At 46.3% G+C, this 21,818-nt stretch overlaps 20 non-coding genes and 1 pseudogene across 20 annotated transcripts; all 21 read left to right on the top strand.

Annotated features, from left to right (window-relative positions):
• The first annotated feature begins 257 nt into the window (after window positions 1-257).
• LOC128498418 (U4 spliceosomal RNA) lies at window positions 258-399 on the top strand. The gene has a single exon (XR_008354646.1). It is a non-coding gene; the product is annotated as a U4 spliceosomal RNA (small nuclear RNA).
• Window positions 400-1,249: 850 nt separating this feature from the next.
• Window positions 1,250-1,391, top strand: LOC128498252 (U4 spliceosomal RNA). The gene has a single exon (XR_008354493.1). It is a non-coding gene; the product is annotated as a U4 spliceosomal RNA (small nuclear RNA).
• An 850-nt stretch (window positions 1,392-2,241) lies between these two features.
• LOC128498461 (U4 spliceosomal RNA) lies at window positions 2,242-2,383 on the top strand. The gene has a single exon (XR_008354687.1). It is a non-coding gene; the product is annotated as a U4 spliceosomal RNA (small nuclear RNA).
• Window positions 2,384-3,231: 848 nt separating this feature from the next.
• LOC128498232 (U4 spliceosomal RNA) lies at window positions 3,232-3,373 on the top strand. Its single transcript, XR_008354475.1, has one exon. It is a non-coding gene; the product is annotated as a U4 spliceosomal RNA (small nuclear RNA).
• Window positions 3,374-4,311: 938 nt separating this feature from the next.
• Window positions 4,312-4,453, top strand: LOC128498251 (U4 spliceosomal RNA). Its single transcript, XR_008354492.1, has one exon. It is a non-coding gene; the product is annotated as a U4 spliceosomal RNA (small nuclear RNA).
• An 848-nt stretch (window positions 4,454-5,301) lies between these two features.
• Window positions 5,302-5,443, top strand: LOC128498249 (U4 spliceosomal RNA). The gene has a single exon (XR_008354491.1). It is a non-coding gene; the product is annotated as a U4 spliceosomal RNA (small nuclear RNA).
• An 850-nt stretch (window positions 5,444-6,293) lies between these two features.
• LOC128498248 (U4 spliceosomal RNA) lies at window positions 6,294-6,435 on the top strand. Its single transcript, XR_008354490.1, has one exon. It is a non-coding gene; the product is annotated as a U4 spliceosomal RNA (small nuclear RNA).
• Window positions 6,436-7,285: 850 nt separating this feature from the next.
• LOC128498417 (U4 spliceosomal RNA) lies at window positions 7,286-7,427 on the top strand. Its single transcript, XR_008354645.1, has one exon. It is a non-coding gene; the product is annotated as a U4 spliceosomal RNA (small nuclear RNA).
• Window positions 7,428-8,277: 850 nt separating this feature from the next.
• On the top strand, window positions 8,278-8,419 carry LOC128498247 (U4 spliceosomal RNA). Its single transcript, XR_008354489.1, has one exon. It is a non-coding gene; the product is annotated as a U4 spliceosomal RNA (small nuclear RNA).
• Window positions 8,420-9,269: 850 nt separating this feature from the next.
• LOC128498387 (U4 spliceosomal RNA) lies at window positions 9,270-9,411 on the top strand. Its single transcript, XR_008354616.1, has one exon. It is a non-coding gene; the product is annotated as a U4 spliceosomal RNA (small nuclear RNA).
• Window positions 9,412-10,259: 848 nt separating this feature from the next.
• On the top strand, window positions 10,260-10,401 carry LOC128498231 (U4 spliceosomal RNA). The gene has a single exon (XR_008354474.1). It is a non-coding gene; the product is annotated as a U4 spliceosomal RNA (small nuclear RNA).
• A 938-nt stretch (window positions 10,402-11,339) lies between these two features.
• On the top strand, window positions 11,340-11,481 carry LOC128498246 (U4 spliceosomal RNA). The gene has a single exon (XR_008354488.1). It is a non-coding gene; the product is annotated as a U4 spliceosomal RNA (small nuclear RNA).
• Window positions 11,482-12,329: 848 nt separating this feature from the next.
• On the top strand, window positions 12,330-12,471 carry LOC128498245 (U4 spliceosomal RNA). Its single transcript, XR_008354487.1, has one exon. It is a non-coding gene; the product is annotated as a U4 spliceosomal RNA (small nuclear RNA).
• An 850-nt stretch (window positions 12,472-13,321) lies between these two features.
• LOC128498244 (U4 spliceosomal RNA) lies at window positions 13,322-13,463 on the top strand. Its single transcript, XR_008354485.1, has one exon. It is a non-coding gene; the product is annotated as a U4 spliceosomal RNA (small nuclear RNA).
• Window positions 13,464-14,311: 848 nt separating this feature from the next.
• LOC128498229 (U4 spliceosomal RNA) lies at window positions 14,312-14,453 on the top strand. The gene has a single exon (XR_008354473.1). It is a non-coding gene; the product is annotated as a U4 spliceosomal RNA (small nuclear RNA).
• A 938-nt stretch (window positions 14,454-15,391) lies between these two features.
• On the top strand, window positions 15,392-15,533 carry LOC128498414 (U4 spliceosomal RNA). The gene has a single exon (XR_008354642.1). It is a non-coding gene; the product is annotated as a U4 spliceosomal RNA (small nuclear RNA).
• Window positions 15,534-16,383: 850 nt separating this feature from the next.
• LOC128498243 (U4 spliceosomal RNA) lies at window positions 16,384-16,525 on the top strand. Its single transcript, XR_008354484.1, has one exon. It is a non-coding gene; the product is annotated as a U4 spliceosomal RNA (small nuclear RNA).
• Window positions 16,526-17,375: 850 nt separating this feature from the next.
• Window positions 17,376-17,517, top strand: LOC128498241 (U4 spliceosomal RNA). The gene has a single exon (XR_008354483.1). It is a non-coding gene; the product is annotated as a U4 spliceosomal RNA (small nuclear RNA).
• Window positions 17,518-18,367: 850 nt separating this feature from the next.
• On the top strand, window positions 18,368-18,509 carry LOC128498413 (U4 spliceosomal RNA). Its single transcript, XR_008354641.1, has one exon. It is a non-coding gene; the product is annotated as a U4 spliceosomal RNA (small nuclear RNA).
• An 850-nt stretch (window positions 18,510-19,359) lies between these two features.
• Window positions 19,360-19,501, top strand: LOC128498240 (U4 spliceosomal RNA). The gene has a single exon (XR_008354482.1). It is a non-coding gene; the product is annotated as a U4 spliceosomal RNA (small nuclear RNA).
• Window positions 19,502-20,354: 853 nt separating this feature from the next.
• LOC128498510 (uncharacterized) lies at window positions 20,355-20,518 on the top strand (annotated as a pseudogene).
• Window positions 20,519-21,818: the final 1,300 nt, after the last annotated feature.

Genomic DNA, 21,818 nt, shown 5'->3' with positions numbered 1-21,818 from the left:
TGAGGTGAAAGTGTGCATTTTGTCCCAGAAAGTAGAGGTGAGACCTCGTTTGCATTTTGCCTTAAAGATCTGGGGCTTTTCTCTGGGAAAATGTTTCCTTCTGGGCCTTTTCTAGAGACACCTTTGTCAAATGCCAGTTTAATTAGCATAACAGTTCCCACAATGCTCTGCTCTGGCTCAATGTCCACCTATGCCTAGCCAAAACCTTCATGAGCGCTCATTGGGCATGCATTATCTACCAAAGCAGCCAGAAGGTTAGATTTGCGCAGTGGCAGTATCATAGCCCATGAGGTGTTAACCGAGGCGTGATTATTGCTAATTGAAAACTATTCCCAATACCCCGCCATGATGACTTGAAAAATAGTCAGCAATGGCAATTTTTGATAGTCTCTTGTGAGACTGGCATGCCTGGTTAAAAACAGATGAGTCACCTTAAGTCTTTGAAAGCTTGGCTGCTGTGGGCCATTAAAGAGTGGCAAAGAACTCTGCACATCTACGACGCGTTACTTTCTTCACCTGGCTTGTGTTTTTGCGACGGGTTCGGAAAGTTCTACACAGGGGGTTTTTTCATGCCAGAGCTCCTACAAGCAATATCCTCGTAAGAGCAAAAGAGAAGGAAGTAGTGCTCATTCTTTGGAGAATCGTCTTGCTGCCAACCCTGGAAGAAGGGCCTTAATGACTTTTCACTGAAGCTTTCCCTTTTTTGGTTTAAAGAAAGTACAGGAAGAAGCTCCCATGTATGCAGCACGTCATCCACCAGAATCTATCTTCCCCTTGTAAGAAGCCATTGGATGACGTGCCCTCCTGTGGACCTTAGCGTTGCAGCCCGTCGTGTTGACCTACCTCATATCCATCTGCCATATCTCCATGTTATATCCCGAGCCGAGGGTGCGAGTCGTCGTCGTCGTCACAAAGGACCAGCTAGGCCAATTTCATCAGAGAGGTGTGGATTTTTTATGATCCTTGACAGTTGGGAGTGCCTTTCAGCCCCATGAGGTGAAAGTGTGCATTTTGTCCCAGAAAGTAGAGGTGAGACCTCGTTTGCATTTTGCCTTAAAGATCTGGGGCTTTTCTCTGGGAAAATGTTTCCTTCTGGGCCTTTTCTAGAGACACCTTTGTCAAATGCCAGTTTAATTAGCATAACAGTTCCCACAATGCTCTGCTCTGGCTCAATGTCCACCTATGCCTAGCCAAAACCTTCATGAGCGCTCATTGGGCATGCATTATCTACCAAAGCAGCCAGAAGGTTAGCTTTGCGCAGTGGCAGTATCATAGCCCATGAGGTGTTAACCGAGGCGTGATTATTGCTAATTGAAAACTATTCCCAATACCCCGCCATGATGACTTGAAAAATAGTCAGCAATGGCAATTTTTGATAGTCTCTTGTGAGACTGGCATGCCTGGTTAAAAACAGATGAGTCACCTTAAGTCTTTGAAAGCTTGGCTGCTGTGGGCCATTAAAGAGTGGCAAAGAACTCTGCACATCTACGACGCGTTACTTTCTTCACCTGGCTTGTGTTTTTGCGACGGGTTCGGAAAGTTCTACACAGGGGGTTTTTTCATGCCAGAGCTCCTACAAGCAATATCCTCGTAAGAGCAAAAGAGAAGGAAGTAGTGCTCATTCTTTGGAGAATCGTCTTGCTGCCAACCCTGGAAGAAAGGCCTTAATGACTTTTCACTGAAGCTTTCCCTTTTTTGGTTTAAAGAAAGTACAGGAAGAAGCTCCCATGTATGCAGCACGTCATCCACCAGAATCTATCTTCCCCTTGTAAGAAGCCATTGGATGACGTGCCCTCCTGTGGACCTTAGCGTTGCAGCCCGTCGTGTTGACCTACCTCATATCCATCTGCCATATCTCCATGTTATATCCCGAGCCGAGGGTGCGAGTCGTCGTCGTCGTCACAAAGGACCAGCTAGGCCAATTTCATCAGAGAGGTGTGGATTTTTTATGATCCTTGACAGTTGGGAGTGCCTTTCAGCCCCATGAGGTGAAAGTGTGCATTTTGTCCCAGAAAGTAGAGGTGAGACCTCGTTTGCATTTTGCCTTAAAGATCTGGGGCTTTTCTCTGGGAAAATGTTTCCTTCTGGGCCTTTTCTAGAGACACCTTTGTCAAATGCCAGTTTAATTAGCATAACAGTTCCCACAATGCTCTGCTCTGGCTCAATGTCCACCTATGCCTAGCCAAAACCTTCATGAGCGCTCATTGGGCATGCATTATCTACCAAAGCAGCCAGAAGGTTAGCTTTGCGCAGTGGCAGTATCATAGCCCATGAGGTGTTAACCGAGGTGTGATTATTGCTAATTGAAAACTATTCCCAATACCCCGCCATGATGATTTGAAAAATAGTCAGCAATGGCAATTTTTGATAGTCTCTTGTGAGACTGGCATGCCTGGTTAAAAACAGATGAGTCACCTTAAGTCTTTGAAAGCTTGGCTGCTGTGGGCCATTAAAGAGTGGCAAAGAACTCTGCACATCTACGACGCGTTACTCTCTTCACCTGGCTTGTGTTTTTGCGACGGGTTCGGAAAGTTCTACAGGGGGTTTTTTCATGCCAGAGCTCCTACAAGCAATATCCTCGTAAGAGCAAAAGAGAAGGAAGTAGTGCTCATTCTTTGGAGAATCGTCTTGCTGCCAACCCTGGAAGAAAGGCCTTAATGACTTTTCACTGAAGCTTTCCCTTTTTTGGTTTAAAGAAAGTACAGGAAGAAGCTCCCATGTATGCAGCACGTCATCCACCAGAATCTATCTTCCCCTTGTAAGAAGCCATTGGATGACGTGCCCTCCTGTGGACCTTAGCGTTGCAGCCCGTCGTGTTGACCTACCTCATATCCATCTGCCATATCTCCATGTTATATCCCGAGCCGAGGGTGCGAGTCGTCGTCGTCGTCACAAAGGACCAGCTAGGCCAATTTCATCAGAGAGGTGTGGATTTTTTATGATCCTTGACAGTTGGGAGTGCCTTTCAGCCCCATGAGGTGAAAGTGTGCATTTTGTCCCAGAAAGTAGAGGTGAGACCTCGTTTGCATTTTGCCTTAAAGATCTGGGGCTTTTCTCTGGGAAAATGTTTCCTTCTGGGCCTTTTCTAGAGACACCTTTGTCAAATGCCAGTTTAATTAGCATAACAGTTCCCACAATGCTCTGCTCTGGCTCAATGTCCACCTATGCCTAGCCAAAACCTTCATGAGCGCTCATTGGGCATGCATTATCTACCAAAGCAGCCAGAAGGTTAGCTTTGCGCAGTGGCAGTATCATAGCCCATGAGGTATTAACCGAGGCGTGATTATTGCTAATTGAAAACTATTCCCAATACCCCGCCATGATGACTTGAAAAATAGTCAGCAATGGCAATTTTTGATAGTCTCTTGTGAGACTGGCATGCCTGGTTAAAAACAGATGAGTCACCTTAAGTCTTTGAAAGCTTGGCTGCTGTGGGCCATTAAAGAGTGGCAAAGAACTCTGCACATCTACGACACGTTACTCTCTTCACCTGGCTTGTGTTTTTGCGACGGGTTTGGAAAGTTCTACACGGGGTTTTTTCATGCCAGAGCTCCTACAAGCAATATCCTCGTAAGAGCAAAAGAGAAGGAAGTAGTGCTCATTCTTTGGAGAATCGTCTTGCTGCCAACCCTGGAAGAAAGGCCTTAATGACTTTTCACTGAAGCTTTCCCTTTTTTGGTTTAACCCCTTAATGACAAAGCCCGTACATGTACGGGCTCAAAATGCATTGTTTTCAATGGGTTTAGGGACCGCCCATTGTCCTTAAGGGGTTAAAGAAAGTACAAGAAGAAGCTCCCATGTATGCAGCACGTCATCCACCAGAATCTATCTTCCCCTTGTAAGAAGCCATTGGATGACGTGCCCTCCTGTGGACCTTAGCGTTGCAGCCCGTCGTGTTGACCTACCTCATATCCATCTGCCATATCTCCATGTTATATCCCGAGCCGAGGGTGCGAGTCGTCGTCGTCGTCACAAAGGACCAGCTAGGCCAATTTCATCAGAGAGGTGTGGATTTTTTATGATCCTTGACAGTTGGGAGTGCCTTTCAGCCCCATGAGGTGAAAGTGTGCATTTTGTCCCAGAAAGTAGAGGTGAGACCTCGTTTGCATTTTGCCTTAAAGATCTGGGGCTTTTCTCTGGGAAAATGTTTCCTTCTGGGCCTTTTCTAGAGACACCTTTGTCAAATGCCAGTTTAATTAGCATAACAGTTCCCACAATGCTCTGCTCTGGCTCAATGTCCACCTATGCCTAGCCAAAACCTTCATGAGCGCTCATTGGGCATGCATTATCTACCAAAGCAGCCAGAAGGTTAGCTTTGCGCAGTGGCAGTATCATAGCCCATGAGGTGTTAACCGAGGCGTGATTATTGCTAATTGAAAACTATTCCCAATACCCCGCCATGATGACTTGAAAAATAGTCAGCAATGGCAATTTTTGATAGTCTCTTGTGAGACTGGCATGCCTGGTTAAAAACAGATGAGTCACCTTAAGTCTTTGAAAGCTTGGCTGCTGTGGGCCATTAAAGAGTGGCAAAGAACTCTGCACATCTACGACGCGTTACTCTCTTCACCTGGCTTGTGTTTTTGCGACGGGTTCGGAAAGTTCTACACGGGGTTTTTTCATGCCAGAGCTCCTACAAGCAATATCCTCGTAAGAGCAAAAGAGAAGGAAGTAGTGCTCATTCTTTGGAGAATCGTCTTGCTGCCAACCCTGGAAGAAGGGCCTTAATGACTTTTCACTGAAGCTTTCCCTTTTTTGGTTTAAAGAAAGTACAGGAAGAAGCTCCCATGTATGCAGCACGTCATCCACCAGAATCTATCTTCCCCTTGTAAGAAGCCATTGGATGACGTGCCCTCCTGTGGACCTTAGCGTTGCAGCCCGTCGTGTTGACCTACCTCATATCCATCTGCCATATCTCCATGTTATATCCCGAGCCGAGGGTGCGAGTCGTCGTCGTCGTCACAAAGGACCAGCTAGGCCAATTTCATCAGAGAGGTGTGGATTTTTTATGATCCTTGACAGTTGGGAGTGCCTTTCAGCCCCATGAGGTGAAAGTGTGCATTTTGTCCCAGAAAGTAGAGGTGAGACCTCGTTTGCATTTTGCCTTAAAGATCTGGGGCTTTTCTCTGGGAAAATGTTTCCTTCTGGGCCTTTTCTAGAGACACCTTTGTCAAATGCCAGTTTAATTAGCATAACAGTTCCCACAATGCTCTGCTCTGGCTCAATGTCCACCTATGCCTAGCCAAAACCTTCATGAGCGCTCATTGGGCATGCATTATCTACCAAAGCAGCCAGAAGGTTAGCTTTGCGCAGTGGCAGTATCATAGCCCATGAGGTGTTAACCGAGGCGTGATTATTGCTAATTGAAAACTATTCCCAATACCCCGCCATGATGACTTGAAAAATAGTCAGCAATGGCAATTTTTGATAGTCTCTTGTGAGACTGGCATGCCTGGTTAAAAACAGATGAGTCACCTTAAGTCTTTGAAAGCTTGGCTGCTGTGGGCCATTAAAGAGTGGCAAAGAACTCTGCACATCTACGACACGTTACTTTCTTCACCTGGCTTGTGTTTTTGCGACGGGTTCGGAAAGTTCTACACAGGGGGTTTTTTCACGCCAGAGCTCCTACAAGCAATATCCTCGTAAGAGCAAAAGAGAAGGAAGTAGTGCTCATTCTTTGGAGAATCGTCTTGCTGCCAACCCTGGAAGAAGGGCCTTAATGACTTTTCACTGAAGCTTTCCCTTTTTTGGTTTAAAGAAAGTACAGGAAGAAGCTCCCATGTATGCAGCACGTCATCCACCAGAATCTATCTTCCCCTTGTAAGAAGCCATTGGATGACGTGCCCTCCTGTGGACCTTAGCGTTGCAGCCCGTCGTGTTGACCTACCTCATATCCATCTGCCATATCTCCATGTTATATCCCGAGCCGAGGGTGCGAGTCGTCGTCGTCGTCACAAAGGACCAGCTAGGCCAATTTCATCAGAGAGGTGTGGATTTTTTATGATCCTTGACAGTTGGGAGTGCCTTTCAGCCCCATGAGGTGAAAGTGTGCATTTTGTCCCAGAAAGTAGAGGTGAGACCTCGTTTGCATTTTGCCTTAAAGATCTGGGGCTTTTCTCTGGGAAAATGTTTCCTTCTGGGCCTTTTCTAGAGACACCTTTGTCAAATGCCAGTTTAATTAGCATAACAGTTCCCACAATGCTCTGCTCTGGCTCAATGTCCACCTATGCCTAGCCAAAACCTTCATGAGCGCTCATTGGGCATGCATTATCTACCAAAGCAGCCAGAAGGTTAGCTTTGCGCAGTGGCAGTATCATAGCCCATGAGGTGTTAACCGAGGCGTGATTATTGCTAATTGAAAACTATTCCCAATACCCCGCCATGATGACTTGAAAAATAGTCAGCAATGGCAATTTTTGATAGTCTCTTGTGAGACTGGCATGCCTGGTTAAAAACAGATGAGTCACCTTAAGTCTTTGAAAGCTTGGCTGCTGTGGGCCATTAAAGAGTGGCAAAGAACTCTGCACATCTACGACACGTTACTTTCTTCACCTGGCTTGTGTTTTTGCGACGGGTTCGGAAAGTTCTACACAGGGGGTTTTTTCATGCCAGAGCTCCTACAAGCAATATCCTCGTAAGAGCAAAAGAGAAGGAAGTAGTGCTCATTCTTTGGAGAATCGTCTTGCTGCCAACCCTGGAAGAAAGGCCTTAATGACTTTTCACTGAAGCTTTCCCTTTTTTGGTTGAAAGAAAGTACAGGAAGAAGCTCCCATGTATGCAGCACGTCATCCACCAGAATCTATCTTCCCCTTGTAAGAAGCCATTGGATGACGTGCCCTCCTGTGGACCTTAGCGTTGCAGCCCGTCGTGTTGACCTACCTCATATCAATCTGCCATATCTCCATGTTATATCCCGAGCCGAGGGTGCGAGTCGTCGTCGTCGTCACAAAGGACCAGCTAGGCCAATTTCATCAGAGAGGTGTGGATTTTTTATGATCCTTGACAGTTGGGAGTGCCTTTCAGCCCCATGAGGTGAAAGTGTGCATTTTGTCCCAGAAAGTAGAGGTGAGACCTCGTTTGCATTTTGCCTTAAAGATCTGGGGCTTTTCTCTGGGAAAATGTTTCCTTCTGGGCCTTTTCTAGAGACACCTTTGTCAAATGCCAGTTTAATTAGCATAACAGTTCCCACAATGCTCTGCTCTGGCTCAATGTCCACCTATGCCTAGCCAAAACCTTCATGAGCGCTCATTGGGCATGCATTATCTACCAAAGCAGCCAGAAGGTTAGATTTGCGCAGTGGCAGTATCATAGCCCATGAGGTGTTAACCGAGGCGTGATTATTGCTAATTGAAAACTATTCCCAATACCCCGCCATGATGACTTGAAAAATAGTCAGCAATGGCAATTTTTGATAGTCTCTTGTGAGACTGGCATGCCTGGTTAAAAACAGATGAGTCACCTTAAGTCTTTGAAAGCTTGGCTGCTGTGGGCCATTAAAGAGTGGCAAAGAACTCTGCACATCTACGACGCGTTACTTTCTTCACCTGGCTTGTGTTTTTGCGACGGGTTCGGAAAGTTCTACACAGGGGGTTTTTTCATGCCAGAGCTCCTACAAGCAATATCCTCGTAAGAGCAAAAGAGAAGGAAGTAGTGCTCATTCTTTGGAGAATCGTCTTGCTGCCAACCCTGGAAGAAGGGCCTTAATGACTTTTCACTGAAGCTTTCCCTTTTTTGGTTTAAAGAAAGTACAGGAAGAAGCTCCCATGTATGCAGCACGTCATCCACCAGAATCTATCTTCCCCTTGTAAGAAGCCATTGGATGACGTGCCCTCCTGTGGACCTTAGCGTTGCAGCCCGTCGTGTTGACCTACCTCATATCCATCTGCCATATCTCCATGTTATATCCCGAGCCGAGGGTGCGAGTCGTCGTCGTCGTCACAAAGGACCAGCTAGGCCAATTTCATCAGAGAGGTGTGGATTTTTTATGATCCTTGACAGTTGGGAGTGCCTTTCAGCCCCATGAGGTGAAAGTGTGCATTTTGTCCCAGAAAGTAGAGGTGAGACCTCGTTTGCATTTTGCCTTAAAGATCTGGGGCTTTTCTCTGGGAAAATGTTTCCTTCTGGGCCTTTTCTAGAGACACCTTTGTCAAATGCCAGTTTAATTAGCATAACAGTTCCCACAATGCTCTGCTCTGGCTCAATGTCCACCTATGCCTAGCCAAAACCTTCATGAGCGCTCATTGGGCATGCATTATCTACCAAAGCAGCCAGAAGGTTAGCTTTGCGCAGTGGCAGTATCATAGCCCATGAGGTGTTAACCGAGGCGTGATTATTGCTAATTGAAAACTATTCCCAATACCCCGCCATGATGACTTGAAAAATAGTCAGCAATGGCAATTTTTGATAGTCTCTTGTGAGACTGGCATGCCTGGTTAAAAACAGATGAGTCACCTTAAGTCTTTGAAAGCTTGGCTGCTGTGGGCCATTAAAGAGTGGCAAAGAACTCTGCACATCTACGACGCGTTACTTTCTTCACCTGGCTTGTGTTTTTGCGACGGGTTCGGAAAGTTCTACACAGGGGGTTTTTTCATGCCAGAGCTCCTACAAGCAATATCCTCGTAAGAGCAAAAGAGAAGGAAGTAGTGCTCATTCTTTGGAGAATCGTCTTGCTGCCAACCCTGGAAGAAAGGCCTTAATGACTTTTCACTGAAGCTTTCCCTTTTTTGGTTTAAAGAAAGTACAGGAAGAAGCTCCCATGTATGCAGCACGTCATCCACCAGAATCTATCTTCCCCTTGTAAGAAGCCATTGGATGACGTGCCCTCCTGTGGACCTTAGCGTTGCAGCCCGTCGTGTTGACCTACCTCATATCCATCTGCCATATCTCCATGTTATATCCCGAGCCGAGGGTGCGAGTCGTCGTCGTCGTCACAAAGGACCAGCTAGGCCAATTTCATCAGAGAGGTGTGGATTTTTTATGATCCTTGACAGTTGGGAGTGCCTTTCAGCCCCATGAGGTGAAAGTGTGCATTTTGTCCCAGAAAGTAGAGGTGAGACCTCGTTTGCATTTTGCCTTAAAGATCTGGGGCTTTTCTCTGGGAAAATGTTTCCTTCTGGGCCTTTTCTAGAGACACCTTTGTCAAATGCCAGTTTAATTAGCATAACAGTTCCCACAATGCTCTGCTCTGGCTCAATGTCCACCTATGCCTAGCCAAAACCTTCATGAGCGCTCATTGGGCATGCATTATCTACCAAAGCAGCCAGAAGGTTAGCTTTGCGCAGTGGCAGTATCATAGCCCATGAGGTGTTAACCGAGGCGTGATTATTGCTAATTGAAAACTATTCCCAATACCCCGCCATGATGATTTGAAAAATAGTCAGCAATGGCAATTTTTGATAGTCTCTTGTGAGACTGGCATGCCTGGTTAAAAACAGATGAGTCACCTTAAGTCTTTGAAAGCTTGGCTGCTGTGGGCCATTAAAGAGTGGCAAAGAACTCTGCACATCTACGACGCGTTACTCTCTTCACCTGGCTTGTGTTTTTGCGACGGGTTCGGAAAGTTCTACAGGGGGTTTTTTCATGCCAGAGCTCCTACAAGCAATATCCTCGTAAGAGCAAAAGAGAAGGAAGTAGTGCTCATTCTTTGGAGAATCGTCTTGCTGCCAACCCTGGAAGAAAGGCCTTAATGACTTTTCACTGAAGCTTTCCCTTTTTTGGTTTAAAGAAAGTACAGGAAGAAGCTCCCATGTATGCAGCACGTCATCCACCAGAATCTATCTTCCCCTTGTAAGAAGCCATTGGATGACGTGCCCTCCTGTGGACCTTAGCGTTGCAGCCCGTCGTGTTGACCTACCTCATATCCATCTGCCATATCTCCATGTTATATCCCGAGCCGAGGGTGCGAGTCGTCGTCGTCGTCACAAAGGACCAGCTAGGCCAATTTCATCAGAGAGGTGTGGATTTTTTATGATCCTTGACAGTTGGGAGTGCCTTTCAGCCCCATGAGGTGAAAGTGTGCATTTTGTCCCAGAAAGTAGAGGTGAGACCTCGTTTGCATTTTGCCTTAAAGATCTGGGGCTTTTCTCTGGGAAAATGTTTCCTTCTGGGCCTTTTCTAGAGACACCTTTGTCAAATGCCAGTTTAATTAGCATAACAGTTCCCACAATGCTCTGCTCTGGCTCAATGTCCACCTATGCCTAGCCAAAACCTTCATGAGCGCTCATTGGGCATGCATTATCTACCAAAGCAGCCAGAAGGTTAGCTTTGCGCAGTGGCAGTATCATAGCCCATGAGGTATTAACCGAGGCGTGATTATTGCTAATTGAAAACTATTCCCAATACCCCGCCATGATGACTTGAAAAATAGTCAGCAATGGCAATTTTTGATAGTCTCTTGTGAGACTGGCATGCCTGGTTAAAAACAGATGAGTCACCTTAAGTCTTTGAAAGCTTGGCTGCTGTGGGCCATTAAAGAGTGGCAAAGAACTCTGCACATCTACGACACGTTACTCTCTTCACCTGGCTTGTGTTTTTGCGACGGGTTTGGAAAGTTCTACACGGGGTTTTTTCATGCCAGAGCTCCTACAAGCAATATCCTCGTAAGAGCAAAAGAGAAGGAAGTAGTGCTCATTCTTTGGAGAATCGTCTTGCTGCCAACCCTGGAAGAAAGGCCTTAATGACTTTTCACTGAAGCTTTCCCTTTTTTGGTTTAACCCCTTAATGACAAAGCCCGTACATGTACGGGCTCAAAATGCATTGTTTTCAATGGGTTTAGGGACCGCCCATTGTCCTTAAGGGGTTAAAGAAAGTACAAGAAGAAGCTCCCATGTATGCAGCACGTCATCCACCAGAATCTATCTTCCCCTTGTAAGAAGCCATTGGATGACGTGCCCTCCTGTGGACCTTAGCGTTGCAGCCCGTCGTGTTGACCTACCTCATATCCATCTGCCATATCTCCATGTTATATCCCGAGCCGAGGGTGCGAGTCGTCGTCGTCGTCACAAAGGACCAGCTAGGCCAATTTCATCAGAGAGGTGTGGATTTTTTATGATCCTTGACAGTTGGGAGTGCCTTTCAGCCCCATGAGGTGAAAGTGTGCATTTTGTCCCAGAAAGTAGAGGTGAGACCTCGTTTGCATTTTGCCTTAAAGATCTGGGGCTTTTCTCTGGGAAAATGTTTCCTTCTGGGCCTTTTCTAGAGACACCTTTGTCAAATGCCAGTTTAATTAGCATAACAGTTCCCACAATGCTCTGCTCTGGCTCAATGTCCACCTATGCCTAGCCAAAACCTTCATGAGCGCTCATTGGGCATGCATTATCTACCAAAGCAGCCAGAAGGTTAGCTTTGCGCAGTGGCAGTATCATAGCCCATGAGGTGTTAACCGAGGCGTGATTATTGCTAATTGAAAACTATTCCCAATACCCCGCCATGATGACTTGAAAAATAGTCAGCAATGGCAATTTTTGATAGTCTCTTGTGAGACTGGCATGCCTGGTTAAAAACAGATGAGTCACCTTAAGTCTTTGAAAGCTTGGCTGCTGTGGGCCATTAAAGAGTGGCAAAGAACTCTGCACATCTACGACGCGTTACTCTCTTCACCTGGCTTGTGTTTTTGCGACGGGTTCGGAAAGTTCTACACGGGGTTTTTTCATGCCAGAGCTCCTACAAGCAATATCCTCGTAAGAGCAAAAGAGAAGGAAGTAGTGCTCATTCTTTGGAGAATCGTCTTGCTGCCAACCCTGGAAGAAGGGCCTTAATGACTTTTCACTGAAGCTTTCCCTTTTTTGGTTTAAAGAAAGTACAGGAAGAAGCTCCCATGTATGCAGCACGTCATCCACCAGAATCTATCTTCCCCTTGTAAGAAGCCATTGGATGACGTGCCCTCCTGTGGACCTTAGCGTTGCAGCCCGTCGTGTTGACCTACCTCATATCCATCTGCCATATCTCCATGTTATATCCCGAGCCGAGGGTGCGAGTCGTCGTCGTCGTCACAAAGGACCAGCTAGGCCAATTTCATCAGAGAGGTGTGGATTTTTTATGATCCTTGACAGTTGGGAGTGCCTTTCAGCCCCATGAGGTGAAAGTGTGCATTTTGTCCCAGAAAGTAGAGGTGAGACCTCGTTTGCATTTTGCCTTAAAGATCTGGGGCTTTTCTCTGGGAAAATGTTTCCTTCTGGGCCTTTTCTAGAGACACCTTTGTCAAATGCCAGTTTAATTAGCATAACAGTTCCCACAATGCTCTGCTCTGGCTCAATGTCCACCTATGCCTAGCCAAAACCTTCATGAGCGCTCATTGGGCATGCATTATCTACCAAAGCAGCCAGAAGGTTAGCTTTGCGCAGTGGCAGTATCATAGCCCATGAGGTGTTAACCGAGGCGTGATTATTGCTAATTGAAAACTATTCCCAATACCCCGCCATGATGACTTGAAAAATAGTCAGCAATGGCAATTTTTGATAGTCTCTTGTGAGACTGGCATGCCTGGTTAAAAACAGATGAGTCACCTTAAGTCTTTGAAAGCTTGGCTGCTGTGGGCCATTAAAGAGTGGCAAAGAACTCTGCACATCTACGACGCGTTACTTTCTTCACCTGGCTTGTGTTTTTGCGACGGGTTCGGAAAGTTCTACACAGGGGGTTTTTTCATGCCAGAGCTCCTACAAGCAATATCCTCGTAAGAGCAAAAGAGAAGGAAGTAGTGCTCATTCTTTGGAGAATCGTCTTGCTGCCAACCCTGGAAGAAAGGCCTTAATGACTTTTCACTGAAGCTTTCCCTTTTTTGGTTTAAAGAAAGTACAGGAAGAAGCTCCCATGTATGCAGCACGTCATCCACCAGAATCTATCTTCCCCTTGTAAGAAGCCATTGGATGACGTGCCCTCCTGTGGACCTTAGCGTTGCAGCCCGTCGTGTTGACCTACCTCATATCCATCTGCCATATCTCCATGTTATATCCCGAGCCGAGGGTGCGAGTCGTCGTCGTCGTCACAAAGGACCAGCTAGGCCAATTTCATCAGAGAGGTGTGGATTTTTTATGATCCTTGACAGTTGGGAGTGCCTTTCAGCCCCATGAGGTGAAAGTGTGCATTTTGTCCCAGAAAGTAGAGGTGAGACCTCGTTTGCATTTTGCCTTAAAGATCTGGGGCTTTTCTCTGGGAAAATGTTTCCTTCTGGGCCTTTTCTAGAGACACCTTTGTCAAATGCCAGTTTAATTAGCATAACAGTTCCCACAATGCTCTGCTCTGGCTCAATGTCCACCTATGCCTAGCCAAAACCTTCATGAGCGCTCATTGGGCATGCATTATCTACCAAAGCAGCCAGAAGGTTAGCTTTGCGCAGTGGCAGTATCATAGCCCATGAGGTGTTAACCGAGGCGTGATTATTGCTAATTGAAAACTATTCCCAATACCCCGCCATGATGACTTGAAAAATAGTCAGCAATGGCAATTTTTGATAGTCTCTTGTGAGACTGGCATGCCTGGTTAAAAACAGATGAGTCACCTTAAGTCTTTGAAAGCTTGGCTGCTGTGGGCCATTAAAGAGTGGCAAAGAACTCTGCACATCTACGACGCGTTACTCTCTTCACCTGGCTTGTGTTTTTGCGACGGGTTCGGAAAGTTCTACAGGGGGTTTTTTCATGCCAGAGCTCCTACAAGCAATATCCTCGTAAGAGCAAAAGAGAAGGAAGTAGTGCTCATTCTTTGGAGAATCGTCTTGCTGCCAACCCTGGAAGAAAGGCCTTAATGACTTTTCACTGAAGCTTTCCCTTTTTTGGTTTAAAGAAAGTACAGGAAGAAGCTCCCATGTATGCAGCACGTCATCCACCAGAATCTATCTTCCCCTTGTAAGAAGCCATTGGATGACGTGCCCTCCTGTGGACCTTAGCGTTGCAGCCCGTCGTGTTGACCTACCTCATATCCATCTGCCATATCTCCATGTTATATCCCGAGCCGAGGGTGCGAGTCGTCGTCGTCGTCACAAAGGACCAGCTAGGCCAATTTCATCAGAGAGGTGTGGATTTTTTATGATCCTTGACAGTTGGGAGTGCCTTTCAGCCCCATGAGGTGAAAGTGTGCATTTTGTCCCAGAAAGTAGAGGTGAGACCTCGTTTGCATTTTGCCTTAAAGATCTGGGGCTTTTCTCTGGGAAAATGTTTCCTTCTGGGCCTTTTCTAGAGACACCTTTGTCAAATGCCAGTTTAATTAGCATAACAGTTCCCACAATGCTCTGCTCTGGCTCAATGTCCACCTATGCCTAGCCAAAACCTTCATGAGCGCTCATTGGGCATGCATTATCTACCAAAGCAGCCAGAAGGTTAGCTTTGCGCAGTGGCAGTATCATAGCCCATGAGGTATTAACCGAGGCGTGATTATTGCTAATTGAAAACTATTCCCAATACCCCGCCATGATGACTTGAAAAATAGTCAGCAATGGCAATTTTTGATAGTCTCTTGTGAGACTGGCATGCCTGGTTAAAAACAGATGAGTCACCTTAAGTCTTTGAAAGCTTGGCTGCTGTGGGCCATTAAAGAGTGGCAAAGAACTCTGCACATCTACGACACGTTACTCTCTTCACCTGGCTTGTGTTTTTGCGACGGGTTTGGAAAGTTCTACACGGGGTTTTTTCATGCCAGAGCTCCTACAAGCAATATCCTCGTAAGAGCAAAAGAGAAGGAAGTAGTGCTCATTCTTTGGAGAATCGTCTTGCTGCCAACCCTGGAAGAAAGGCCTTAATGACTTTTCACTGAAGCTTTCCCTTTTTTGGTTTAACCCCTTAATGACAAAGCCCGTACATGTACGGGCTCAAAATGCATTGTTTTCAATGGGTTTAGGGACCGCCCATTGTCCTTAAGGGGTTAAAGAAAGTACAAGAAGAAGCTCCCATGTATGCAGCACGTCATCCACCAGAATCTATCTTCCCCTTGTAAGAAGCCATTGGATGACGTGCCCTCCTGTGGACCTTAGCGTTGCAGCCCGTCGTGTTGACCTACCTCATATCCATCTGCCATATCTCCATGTTATATCCCGAGCCGAGGGTGCGAGTCGTCGTCGTCGTCACAAAGGACCAGCTAGGCCAATTTCATCAGAGAGGTGTGGATTTTTTATGATCCTTGACAGTTGGGAGTGCCTTTCAGCCCCATGAGGTGAAAGTGTGCATTTTGTCCCAGAAAGTAGAGGTGAGACCTCGTTTGCATTTTGCCTTAAAGATCTGGGGCTTTTCTCTGGGAAAATGTTTCCTTCTGGGCCTTTTCTAGAGACACCTTTGTCAAATGCCAGTTTAATTAGCATAACAGTTCCCACAATGCTCTGCTCTGGCTCAATGTCCACCTATGCCTAGCCAAAACCTTCATGAGCGCTCATTGGGCATGCATTATCTACCAAAGCAGCCAGAAGGTTAGCTTTGCGCAGTGGCAGTATCATAGCCCATGAGGTGTTAACTGAGGCGTGATTATTGCTAATTGAAAACTATTCCCAATACCCCGCCATGATGACTTGAAAAATAGTCAGCAATGGCAATTTTTGATAGTCTCTTGTGAGACTGGCATGCCTGGTTAAAAACAGATGAGTCACCTTAAGTCTTTGAAAGCTTGGCTGCTGTGGGCCATTAAAGAGTGGCAAAGAACTCTGCACATCTACGACACGTTACTTTCTTCACCTGGCTTGTGTTTTTGCGACGGGTTCGGAAAGTTCTACACAGGGGGTTTTTTCATGCCAGAGCTCCTACAAGCAATATCCTCGTAAGAGCAAAAGAGAAGGAAGTAGTGCTCATTCTTTGGAGAATCGTCTTGCTGCCAACCCTGGAAGAAGGGCCTTAATGACTTTTCACTGAAGCTTTCCCTTTTTTGGTTTAAAGAAAGTACAGGAAGAAGCTCCCATGTATGCAGCACGTCATCCACCAGAATCTATCTTCCCCTTGTAAGAAGCCATTGGATGACGTGCCCTCCTGTGGACCTTAGCGTTGCAGCCCGTCGTGTTGACCTACCTCATATCCATCTGCCATATCTCCATGTTATATCCCGAGCCGAGGGTGCGAGTCGTCGTCGTCGTCACAAAGGACCAGCTAGGCCAATTTCATCAGAGAGGTGTGGATTTTTTATGATCCTTGACAGTTGGGAGTGCCTTTCAGCCCCATGAGGTGAAAGTGTGCATTTTGTCCCAGAAAGTAGAGGTGAGACCTCGTTTGCATTTTGCCTTAAAGATCTGGGGCTTTTCTCTGGGAAAATGTTTCCTTCTGGGCCTTTTCTAGAGACACCTTTGTCAAATGCCAGTTTAATTAGCATAACAGTTCCCACAATGCTCTGCTCTGGCTCAATGTCCACCTATGCCTAGCCAAAACCTTCATGAGCGCTCATTGGGCATGCATTATCTACCAAAGCAGCCAGAAGGTTAGCTTTGCGCAGTGGCAGTATCATAGCCCATGAGGTGTTAACCGAGGCGTGATTATTGCTAATTGAAAACTATTCCCAATACCCCGCCATGATGACTTGAAAAATAGTCAGCAATGGCAATTTTTGATAGTCTCTTGTGAGACTGGCATGCCTGGTTAAAAACAGATGAGTCACCTTAAGTCTTTGAAAGCTTGGCTGCTGTGGGCCATTAAAGAGTGGCAAAGAACTCTGCACATCTACGACGCGTTACTTTCTTCACCTGGCTTGTGTTTTTGCGACGGGTTCTGAAAGTTCTACACAGGGGGTTTTTTCATGCCAGAGCTCCTACAAGCAATATCCTCGTAAGAGCAAAAGAGAAGGAAGTAGTGCTCATTCTTTGGAGAATCGTCTTGCTGCCAACCCTGGAAGAAAGGCCTTAATGACTTTTCACTGAAGCTTTCCCTTTTTTGGTTTAAAGAAAGTACAGGAAGAAGCTCCCATGTATGCAGCACGTCATCCACCAGAATCTATCTTCCCCTTGTAAGAAGCCATTGGATGACGTGCCCTCCTGTGGACCTTAGCGTTGCAGCCCGTCGTGTTGACCTACCTCATATCCATCTGCCATATCTCCATGTTATATCCCGAGCCGAGGGTGCGAGTCGTCGTCGTCGTCACAAAGGACCAGCTAGGCCAATTTCATCAGAGAGGTGTGGATTTTTTATGATCCTTGACAGTTGGGAGTGCCTTTCAGCCCCATGAGGTGAAAGTGTGCATTTTGTCCCAGAAAGTAGAGGTGAGACCTCGTTTGCATTTTGCCTTAAAGATCTGGGGCTTTTCTCTGGGAAAATGTTTCCTTCTGGGCCTTTTCTAGAGACACCTTTGTCAAATGCCAGTTTAATTAGCATAACAGTTCCCACAATGCTCTGCTCTGGCTCAATGTCCACCTATGCCTAGCCAAAACCTTCATGAGCGCTCATTGGGCATGCATTATCTACCAAAGCAGCCAGAAGGTTAGCTTTGCGCAGTGGCAGTATCATAGCCCATGAGGTGTTAACCGAGGCGTGATTATTGCTAATTGAAAACTATTCCCAATACCCCGCCATGATGACTTGAAAAATAGTCAGCAATGGCAATTTTTGATAGTCTCTTGTGAGACTGGCATGCCTGGTTAAAAACAGATGAGTCACCTTAAGTCTTTGAAAGCTTGGCTGCTGTGGGCCATTAAAGAGTGGCAAAGAACTCTGCACATCTACGACACGTTACTTTCTTCACCTGGCTTGTGTTTTTGCGACGGGTTCGGAAAGTTCTACACAGGGGGTTTTTTCATGCCAGAGCTCCTACAAGCAATATCCTCGTAAGAGCAAAAGAGAAGGAAGTAGTGCTCATTCTTTGGAGAATCGTCTTGCTGCCAACCCTGGAAGAAGGGCCTTAATGACTTTTCACTGAAGCTTTCCCTTTTTTGGTTTAAAGAAAGTACAGGAAGAAGCTCCCATGTATGCAGCACGTCATCCACCAGAATCTATCTTCCCCTTGTAAGAAGCCATTGGATGACGTGCCCTCCTGTGGACCTTAGCGTTGCAGCCCGTCGTGTTGACCTACCTCATATCCATCTGCCATATCTCCATGTTATATCCCGAGCCGAGGGTGCGAGTCGTCGTCGTCGTCACAAAGGACCAGCTAGGCCAATTTCATCAGAGAGGTGTGGATTTTTTATGATCCTTGACAGTTGGGAGTGCCTTTCAGCCCCATGAGGTGAAAGTGTGCATTTTGTCCCAGAAAGTAGAGGTGAGACCTCGTTTGCATTTTGCCTTAAAGATCTGGGGCTTTTCTCTGGGAAAATGTTTCCTTCTGGGCCTTTTCTAGAGACACCTTTGTCAAATGCCAGTTTAATTAGCATAACAGTTCCCACAATGCTCTGCTCTGGCTCAATGTCCACCTATGCCTAGCCAAAACCTTCATGAGCGCTCATTGGGCATGCATTATCTACCAAAGCAGCCAGAAGGTTAGCTTTGCGCAGTGGCAGTATCATAGCCCATGAGGTGTTAACTGAGGCGTGATTATTGCTAATTGAAAACTATTCCCAATACCCCGCCATGATGACTTGAAAAATAGTCAGCAATGGCAATTTTTGATAGTCTCTTGTGAGACTGGCATGCCTGGTTAAAAACAGATGAGTCACCTTAAGTCTTTGAAAGCTTGGCTGCTGTGGGCCATTAAAGAGTGGCAAAGAACTCTGCACATCTACGACACGTTACTTTCTTCACCTGGCTTGTGTTTTTGCGACGGGTTCGGAAAGTTCTACACAGGGGGTTTTTTCATGCCAGAGCTCCTACAAGCAATATCCTCGTAAGAGCAAAAGAGAAGGAAGTAGTGCTCATTCTTTGGAGAATCGTCTTGCTGCCAACCCTGGAAGAAAGGCCTTAATGACTTTTCACTGAAGCTTTCCCTTTTTTGGTTTAAAGAAAGTACAGGAAGAAGCTCCCATGTATGCAGCACGTCATCCACCAGAATCTATCTTCCCCTTGTAAGAAGCCATTGGATGACGTGCCCTCCTGTGGACCTTAGCGTTGCAGCCCGTCGTGTTGACCTACCTCATATCCATCTGCCATATCTCCATGTTATATCCCGAGCCGAGGGTGCGAGTCGTCGTCGTCGTCACAAAGGACCAGCTAGGCCAATTTCATCAGAGAGGTGTGGATTTTTTATGATCCTTGACAGTTGGGAGTGCCTTTCAGCCCCATGAGGTGAAAGTGTGCATTTTGTCCCAGAAAGTAGAGGTGAGACCTCGTTTGCATTTTGCCTTAAAGATCTGGGGCTTTTCTCTGGGAAAATGTTTCCTTCTGGGCCTTTTCTAGAGACACCTTTGTCAAATGCCAGTTTAATTAGCATAACAGTTCCCACAATGCTCTGCTCTGGCTCAATGTCCACCTATGCCTAGCCAAAACCTTCATGAGCGCTCATTGGGCATGCATTATCTACCAAAGCAGCCAGAAGGTTAGCTTTGCGCAGTGGCAGTATCATAGCCCATGAGGTGTTAACCGAGGCGTGATTATTGCTAATTGAAAACTATTCCCAATACCCCGCCATGATGACTTGAAAAATAGTCAGCAATGGCAATTTTTGATAGTCTCTTGTGAGACTGGCATGCCTGGTTAAAAACAGATGAGTCACCTTAAGTCTTTGAAAGCTTGGCTGCTGTGGGCCATTAAAGAGTGGCAAAGAACTCTGCACATCTACGACACGTTACTTTCTTCACCTGGCTTGTGTTTTTGCGACGGGTTCGGAAAGTTCTACACAGGGGGTTTTTTCATGCCAGAGCTCCTACAAGCAATATCCTCGTAAGAGCAAAAGAGAAGGAAGTAGTGCTCATTCTTTGGAGAATCGTCTTGCTGCCAACCCTGGAAGAAAGGCCTTAATGACTTTTCACTGAAGCTTTCCCTTTTTTGGTTTAAAGAAAGTACAGGAAGAAGCTCCCATGTATGCAGCACGTCATCCACCAGAATCTATCTTCCCCTTGTAAGAAGCCATTGGATGACGTGCCCTCCTGTGGACCTTAGCGTTGCAGCCCGTCGTGTTGACCTACCTCATATCCATCTGCCATATCTCCATGTTATATCCCGAGCCGAGGGTGCGAGTCGTCGTCGTCGTCGTCACAAAGGACCAGCTAGGCCAATTTCATCAGAGAGGTGTGGATTTTTTATGATCCTTGACAGTTGGGAGTGCCTTTCAGCCCCATGAGGTGAAAGTGTGCATTTTGTCCCAGAAAGTAGAGGTGAGACCTCGTTTACATTTTGCCTTAAAGATCTGGGGCTTTTCTCTGGGAAAATGTTTCCTTCTGGGCCTTTTCTAGAGACACCTTTGTCAAATGCCAGTTTAATTAGCATAACAGTTCCCACAATGCTCTGCTCTGGCTCAATGTCCACCTATGCCTAGCCAAAACCTTCATGAGCGCTCATTGGGCATGCATTATCTACCAAAGCAGCCAGAAGGTTAGCTTTGCGCAGTGGCAGTATCATAGCCCATGAGGTGTTAACCGAGGCGTGATTATTGCTAATTGAAAACTATTCCCAATACCCCGCCATGATGACTTGAAAAATAGTCAGCAATGGCAATTTTTGATAGTGTGTTGTGAGACTGGCATGCTTGGTTAAAAACAGATGAATCACCTTAAGTCTTTGAAAGTTTGGCTGCTGTGGTCCATTAAAGTGTCTTAAAGAATTCTGCACTTCTACGATGTCTTCCTTTCTTCACCTGGCTTGTATGTTTGTGATGGGTTTGGGAAGTTCTACGCAGATGTTTACCAGGGTTTCTGGAAGCGATTTCTTTGAAAAACTAAAGCGGTAGATCCTTTAATCTCTGTAAGCGATGCACCTGGCTGGCCATGTGTAAAAGAAAATGTGGTTTATCAGACCTTCTCCCATTGCTCTGTCGTCCTCTTCTGATGCTTCACTGTCCTGTTGTAGCTGCTTACGGCAGTGGACAGGGGTCAGCATGGGCTTCCTGACTGGTCTGTGGCTATTCGGCCCCATACACAAGCCGCGTTGCTCTGTGTGTTCTGACTCCTTTCTATCAGAACCATCATTCACTTTTGAAATTTGACCTACATGACTGTTACTTCCTTCACCTGTCAGTGCTTAGAATGGGGGGGGGGGCATGCATGTACACACGGTTTTGGCCCGATTATAGGCCACACCCTAACAAAATATGCCACTTTGAACCCCGAGACTTGCCCCACATACTTCAGACTCCCTGGTGTCTATTAAAGGCAGCTGGTGGACATCTATGCGATGTGTGCAGACAACCTCCACTACTGCCCGGCACTTCACCCAGGGCTTGTATGACGTAGCACCGGAAGGTCATTTGACGCCAGCGCTCCGCCGTAAAAGCCCCGGCAGAAGAAGCGGCAGTAGCGGAGATTGTTTACGTGCGTCTCGCAGACGTTTCCTGGCCGCCAGAGAGGAGGGTTCGGCTACCCTGCAGCGCTGCGGGGACCTGTACTAAATAAAAAAAAAAACCACTTCCCCGGCGCCCCGGAACTGCATGTCCTGGGCGTCGGGCTAAACCCCGTTTATAGGCCGCACCCCTACTTTAAAGACTTAAATTAGGGAAAAAACTGCAGCCTATAATCGGAGCCAATACAATATATGTAATTATTATTATTGTTGTACATATAATTCCACAGCGATATCGCTCTCTAGATATTTATACACTATTACTATAACATATTAGCGGTTAAATGATGATATATATTCTGAGAGGGTGTTGTTGCAGCGCACAGCTTCTGGCAGCATGTATTGTATTGAATTCATTAAAAAAGAATGTTCTAGAGGGCAGCAAAACCCCTCCAAAAAAAAATAGGATTTCAATCCATTTTCAATGCCCCGTCCAGATGCGGCCCAAATCCGGAAACACCTGTCGCTGCTTTAGCTAAGGGTTTATAATAAGATAGTTATGTA

Source organism: Spea bombifrons, chromosome 5 (assembly GCF_027358695.1).
Source record: "Spea bombifrons isolate aSpeBom1 chromosome 5, aSpeBom1.2.pri, whole genome shotgun sequence".
NCBI classification, from domain to species: Eukaryota; Metazoa; Chordata; class Amphibia; order Anura; family Pelobatidae; genus Spea; species Spea bombifrons.
This window is presented reverse-complemented; position numbering and strand designations above follow the sequence as displayed.